The 7,459-nt window shown below is 42.2% G+C and overlaps 1 long non-coding RNA gene across 1 annotated transcript; it reads left to right on the forward strand.

Moving 5' to 3' along the window:
- The first annotated feature begins 458 nt into the window (after positions 1-458).
- On the forward strand, positions 459-1,907 carry LOC306999424. The gene is made up of 6 exons (XR_013797847.1): positions 459-562; positions 836-862; positions 1,338-1,371; positions 1,468-1,531; positions 1,735-1,782; positions 1,862-1,907. It is a non-coding gene; the product is annotated as an uncharacterized lncRNA (long non-coding RNA).
- The last annotated feature ends 5,552 nt before the right edge of the window (positions 1,908-7,459 follow it).

Below are 7,459 nucleotides of genomic sequence, written 5' to 3' on the forward strand. Positions count from 1 at the left end.
TTGAATTGGTTTTCCACAAAGACGACGAGTAGGGTGTAAACGGAGGTCGGAGCCAGCTGCAAATGGGTGGGTTAGCAGCAAGTGGGTGGAGCTTTACCCGCAAGTGGGCTGTACAAACTTCCAGAGGATTTTGATTGGTTTATTTAGTATCACCTGTGTTGTAGTAGCTATTGGTTTATGCTCCACAGTGGGTGGCAGTAATGTGTAAGTTTTGTTGCGATCCATCAGAAAACAAAGAAGAACACCGCTTTCACATGCCGTTGAGATGAAGGGGTAAGCTTGTTGTAGGCCTACAGTTTTTAGTTTGTTAAAAAACATATACTGTCTATGGTAAAAAAGCATAATAAATTCTGAAAAAGACCATTTCATAATGGCGTTTGCACAGTGTTTTTTGTCTTGATGTATTAAAAAAGAATAAGGGTAAAGTGTATCCAAATACATTTCTGTCGTTTTTTTAGAAGCACACAAATTACAAAATCTGTAACGTGCATGACAAGATCTTTTCTGTATTCCATTTCTACAATTTGCTCTCCAGATTATGCATTCTGAAGACCATAATAAGGTATTGTGGCAGTGTAATTTTTGTACGTTTTAGGACTGCATTAATTTTCAAATTGTAAATGTCTTAAATGTTTTGTAAATGGATTTTATATTAGAATACAACTCCTAACTTAATTGTACAATGCAATTCTTTTAATACTTGTTTTCATTGTTATGCATTTTTTCTGCGTAATCCACAAAGTAATGTATTTGAAACATTTGTTTTAATATCATAATTATTATTACTCATAACAATCAGGGAAATAAATGTGAAACGCATGTTATTGTGTTTTAGGTTCACTTATCAGTGAAAGATGTGCAGGTATGCCTCAAGTGCACAACATTTCACTGTCCACTTTGTCCTAAGGACAATAACAAATTTGATGAGAACTTCCAGGCAACAGGCCACCTTCAGTCCCATTTATCTTGGCTGGTAGTACATGGGTGTAAGTTGACCAAAATATTATTGTTATATTCACTATGAATAGGAGATCGTATATGCAATCATTTTTGACAAAAGTTGAAATTTTGTTGTATTCATTGGTGAATACGTTTATATATATATATATATATATATATATATATATATATATATATATATATATATATATATATATATATATATATATATATAAAAAATGGACCATTAATTAGATTTTTTTTTTTGTATTTACAAAAGTCTTAACTGTAATTTGTGATCAATGTAATGCATCCTTGCATTCAATTAATTTTGATATTGTACTTGTTCTATTGCTTACTTTATTTGTTTTTGTTGCATGACAATCAAATCGTGGAAGACATGGGAGAAAGAGAAACGAGCTGTTGTAGCTGGTATTGTCAGCTTTTTATATTTTGCTGATATTTTTTTGTCAAATTAAAAATGATTGGATAACTGTATCACATTTTTTTATTCTAATCCTCTTTCAGAAGAAGAAGAATGCTCTGCACTCCCTGAAACCTATGGGAAGGAAAAAAAACTGAACTTGCAAAAGTAAGAACTTTGATATGAAACAAAATACATACACTAATCTGGGTTTCAAACTATGTTACTATAATATTGGTCAGCTAATTTTAAATTATTTAAATTACTTAAATTACTTAAATTACTAACTAAATTACCTAAAAATCAATTTTAATGATGATTTAAAATGTGTATCATAGAACAACTTTAATCCACTTATATTTTTCTTTAAGAATGAGCTGTTAAAAGACGATGACCCTCCATCATGCTTCATCTTCAAGGTAGTTGGAGGAATAATGTTATATAATGTGCTTTTTAACATTGTTTAACGGCCTGTGCTAACTGTTGCTATCTTTTCAGTTATCAGGAGCGTTGCTGAAGAACATACTACTTGAAGTTCTTCTTCACACCTGGTACGTTTTGTGTAAATTGGTGATGAATAAACTAGTTGTTAGTCTAAAGGAAAACTAAAAATCAAATTTACTTATGTCATTCCTTGGAGTTTAAAAGTTCTGGACACCATTCACTTGCATGGCATGGACCTACAGAGCTGAGAAATTATTCTTAATGTTTGTAAATGTTCAATATCAACTATAAACCCTAGTTCTTGTTGTGCTTCTTGTGTATCCACCAGGTTATGCTGGGAAGGGAAAGCGAGGTGAGCTCCAGGGCATTTATTCAGAAACCTTCCACCCTGGATTTTGCCGTTTTCACTGCATGCAGATCAGTTCTAATGAGCTGATATAGTGTCCTTACAAATAAAAAAAGAGACTAAAAATAATAAAATAAAATAAACACTTTTGCAATCAATTCTGAGTGACTTGTACGTGATTTTATTCATTGAAAAAAAGAATGTATCCACCCTGAGATTTAAATGTAATATATGTGTAACACGTTCAGAAGAACATTAGTCTGCTATTTTTTTTTAAAAATGCAGTAAAGATGGATGGTAACTTTTTTTTTTTTTTACATTAACCAAATGTTTTTCATGTATTTCATGTATTTACACAATCACTTCACTGAGTCCAATTGCATCACATTTTAATATGTTCATTTACTTGATACTATAGAATATGTCGCTAATATTCAGAAATATGCTTGAATAAGGCCTACAGCCTGATGAATTTAAAACACCATCACTTTAAGTATGGTAAAAGGTGTAAAGACGTGACTTCATCATTGACAGTGAGTGGTATTGGACACACAATAATAACAAAGCTGTAAGAAATCAGACCATGATGAGGAACCTAATATTTGATCGTTTACTTTCATTACTGTCGCTACTTCCTGTCATACTCATTCACCGCCGTCCTCGGCAATGACAGCTTGAGGATTTCCGCATAAGCTCCTCCCACGTGTGGCATAAACTCCTCCGTCTTGCACATTTGTGAAATCCCTCCTACTTGCGGCAAAAGCTCCTCCCACTTGCGGCATAAGCTCCTCCCACCTGCGGGTCTCCGGGCTGCAGCGTTACATACATGAAGACGACTGCAGCTGGAGGATTGAGATGTTTAGATTCCGCTATCGCGTCTGTTATAAAAGAAATCGACAGCGCATTCATTTTAAAAGACCAACAGAGAACCGCAATCAAGACATTTGTCAAGACACTCTTCTTCAGCCTCAGATGAACTCGCTTCTCCAGCCTCAGATGAACACGCTTCTTCAGCCTCAGATGAACACACTTCTTCAGCCTCAGATGAACACACTTCTTCAGCCTCAGATGAACAGGCTTCTTCAGCCTCAGATGAACACACTTCTCCAGCCTCAGATGAACAGGCTTCTCCAGCCTCAGATGAACAGGCTTCTTCAGCCTCAGATGAACACACTTCTTCAGCCTCAGATGAACACGCTTCTTCAGCCTCAGATGAACACACTTCTTCAGCCTCAGATGAACACACTTCTTCAGCCTCAGATGAACAGGCTTCTTCAGCCACAGATGAACACGCTTCTTCAGCCTCAGATGAACACACTTCTTCAGCCTCAGATGAACACACTTCTTCAGCCTCAGATGAACACGCTTCTTCAGCCTCAGATGAACACACTTCTTCAGCCTCAGATGAACACACTTCTTCAGCCTCAGATGAACACTCTTCTTCAGCCTCAGATGAACACACTTCTTCAGCCTCAGATGAACACGCTTCTTCAGCCTCAGATGAACACGCTTCTCCAGCCTCAGATGAACTCGCTTCTCCAGCCTCAGATGAACACGCTTCTTCAGCCTCAGATGAACACACTTCTTCAGCCTCAGATGAACACACTTCTTCAGCCTCAGATGAACAGGCTTCTTCAGCCTCAGATGAACACACTTCTCCAGCCTCAGATGAACAGGCTTCTCCAGCCTCAGATGAACAGGCTTCTTCAGCCTCAGATGAACACACTTCTTCAGCCTCAGATGAACACGCTTCTTCAGCCTCAGATGAACACACTTCTTCAGCCTCAGATGAACACACTTCTTCAGCCTCAGATGAACAGGCTTCTTCAGCCACAGATGAACACGCTTCTTCAGCCTCAGATGAACACACTTCTTCAGCCTCAGATGAACACACTTCTTCAGCCTCAGATGAACACGCTTCTTCAGCCTCAGATGAACACACTTCTTCAGCCTCAGATGAACACGCTTCTTCAGCCTCAGATGAACACACTTCTTCAGCCTCAGATGAACACACTTCTTCAGCCTCAGATGAACACTCTTCTCCAGCCTCAGATGAACACGCTTCTTCAGCCTCAGATGAACTCGCTTCTCCAGCCTCAGATGAACACGCTTCTTCAGCCTCAGATGAACACACTTCTTCAGCCTCAGATGAACACACTTCTTCAGCCTCAGATGAACAGGCTTCTTCAGCCTCAGATGAACACACTTCTCCAGCCTCAGATGAACACTCTTCTTCAGCCTCAGATGAACACACTTCTTCAGCCTCAGATGAACACGCTTCTTCAGCCTCAGATGAACACTCTTCTTCAGCCTCAGATGAACACACTTCTTCAGCCTCAGATGAACACTCTTCTCCAGCCTCAGATGAACACTCTTCTTCAGCCTCAGATGAACTCGCTTCTCCAGCCTCAGATGAACACGCTTCTTCAGCCTCAGATGAACACTCTTCTTCAGCCTCAGATGAACACTCTTCTTCAGCCTCAGATGAACAGGCTTCTTCAGCCTCAGATGAACACGCTTCTCCAGCCTCAGATGAACACTCTTCTTCAGCCTCAGATGAACACTCTTCTTCAGCCTCAGATGAACACTCTTCTTCAGCCTCAGATGAACACTCTTCTTCAGCCTCAGATGAACACTCTTCTTCAGCCTCAGATGAACACTCTTCTTCAGCCTCAGATGAACAGGCTTCTTCAGCCTCAGATGAACACTCTTCTTCAGCCTCAGATGAACACTCTTCTTCAGCCTCAGATGAACACGCTTCTTCAGCCTCAGATGAACACGCTTCTTCAGCCTCAGATGAACTCGCTTCTCCAGCCTCAGATGAACACGCTTCTTCAGCCTCAGATGAACTCGCTTCTCCAGCCTCAGATAAACACTCTTCTTCAGCCTCAGATGAACACACTTCTCCAGCCTCAGATAAACACTCTTCTTCAGCCTCAGATGAACAGGCTTCTTCAGCCTCAGATGAACACGCTTCTCCAGCCTCAGATGAACACGCTTCTCCAGCCTCAGATGAACACGCTTCTCCAGCCTCAGATGAACACGCTTCTTCAGCCTCAGATGAACACTCTTCTTCAGCCTCAGATGAACACTCTTCTTCAGCCTCAGATGAACAGGCTTCTTCAGCCTCAGATGAACACGCTTCTCCAGCCTCAGATGAACAGGCTTCTTCAGCCTCAGATGAACACGCTTCTTCAGCCTCAGATGAACAGGCTTCTTCAGCCTCAGATGAACACTCTTCTTCAGCCTCAGATGAACAGGCTTCTTCAGCCTCAGATGAACACACTTCTTCAGTCTCAGATGAACACGCTTCTCCAGCCTCAGATGAACACACTTCTTCAGTCTCAGATGAACACGCTTCTTCAGCCTCAGATGAACACGCTTCTTCAGCCTCAGATGAACAGGCTTCTTCAGCCTCAGATGAACACTCTTCTTCAGCCTCAGATGAACACTCTTCTTCAGCCTCAGATGAACAGGCTTCTTCAGCCTCAGATGAACACGCTTCTTCAGCCTCAGATGAACACGCTTCTTCAGCCTCAGATGAACACGCTTCTTCAGCCTCAGATGAACACACTTCTTCAGCCTCAGATGAACACGCTTCTCCAGCCTCAGATGAACACTCTTCTTCAGCCTCAGATGAACACACTTCTTCAGTCTCAGATGAACACGCTTCTTCAGCCTCAGATGAACACGCTTCTTCAGCCTCAGATGAACACACTTCTTCAGTCTCAGATGAACACGCTTCTTCAGCCTCAGATGAACACACTTCTTCAGCCTCAGATGAACACACTTCTTCAGCCTCAGATGAACACACTTCTTCAGCCTCAGATGAACACACTTCTTCAGCCTCAGATGAACACGCTTCTTCAGCCTCAGATGAACACGCTTCTTCAGCCTCAGATGAACACTCTTCTTCAGCCTCAGATGAACACGCTTCTTCAGCCTCAGATGAACACGCTTCTTCAGCCTCAGATGAACACGCTTCTTCAGCCTCAGATGAACACGCTTCTTCAGCCTCAGATGAACACACTTCTTCAGCCTCAGATGAACACACTTCTTCAGCCTCAGATGAACACACTTCTTCAGCCTCAGATGAACACACTTCTTCAGCCTCAGATGAACACACTTCTCCAGCCTCAGATGAACACACTTCTTCAGCCTCAGATGAACACACTTCTTCAGCCTCAGATGAACACACTTCTCCAGCCTCAGATGAACACGCTTCTCCAGCCTCAGATGAACACACTTCTTCAGCCTCAGATGAACACGCTTCTTCAGCCTCAGATGAACACTCTTCTTCAGCCTCAGATGAACACTCTTCTTCAGCCTCAGATGAACACGCTTCTTCAGCCTCAGATGAACACTCTTCTCCAGCCTCAGATGAACACGCTTCTCCAGCCTCAGATGAACACGCTTCTTCAGCCTCAGATGAACACTCTTCTTCAGCCTCAGATGAACACTCTTCTTCAGCCTCAGATGAACACTCTTCTTCAGCCTCAGATGAACACGCTTCTCCAGCCTCAGATGAACACGCTTCTCCAGCCTCAGATGAACACGCTTCTTCAGCCTCAGATGAACACGCTTCTTCAGCCTCAGATGAACAGGCTTCTCCAGCCTCAGATGAACACTCTTCTTCAGCCTCAGATGAACACTCTTCTTCAGCCTCAGATGAACACGCTTCTTCAGCCTCAGATGAACACACTTCTTCAGCCTCAGATGAACACACTTCTTCAGCCTCAGATGAACACTCTTCTTCAGCCTCAGATGAACACTCTTCTTCAGCCTCAGATGAACACGCTTCTTCAGCCTCAGATGAACAGGCTTCTTCAGCCTCAGATGAACACTCTTCTTCAGCCTCAGATGAACACTCTTCTTCAGCCTCAGATGAACACGCTTCTTCAGCCTCAGATGAACAGGCTTCTCCAGCCTCAGATGAACACACTTCTTCAGCCTCAGATGAACACACTTCTTCAGCCTCAGATGAACACACTTCTTCAGCCTCAGATGAACACACTTCTTCAGCCTCAGATGAACTCGCTTCTCCAGCCTCAGATGAACACGCTTCTCCAGCCTCAGATGAACACGCTTCTTCAGCCTCAGATGAACACTCTTCTTCAGCCTCAGATGAACATGCTTCTTCAGCCTCAGATGAACACGCTTCTTCAGCCTCAGATGAACACTCTTCTCCAGCCTCAGATGAACACGCTTCTTCAGCCTCAGATGAACACGCTTCTCCAGCCTCAGATGAACACGCTTCTTCAGTCTCAGATGATCACGCTTCTTCAGTCTCAGATGATCACGCTTCT

The sequence above is a fragment of the Phoxinus phoxinus genome, assembly GCF_949152265.1.
Source record: "Phoxinus phoxinus genome assembly, chromosome: 5".
In the NCBI taxonomy this organism is placed as follows: Eukaryota; Metazoa; Chordata; class Actinopteri; order Cypriniformes; family Leuciscidae; genus Phoxinus; species Phoxinus phoxinus.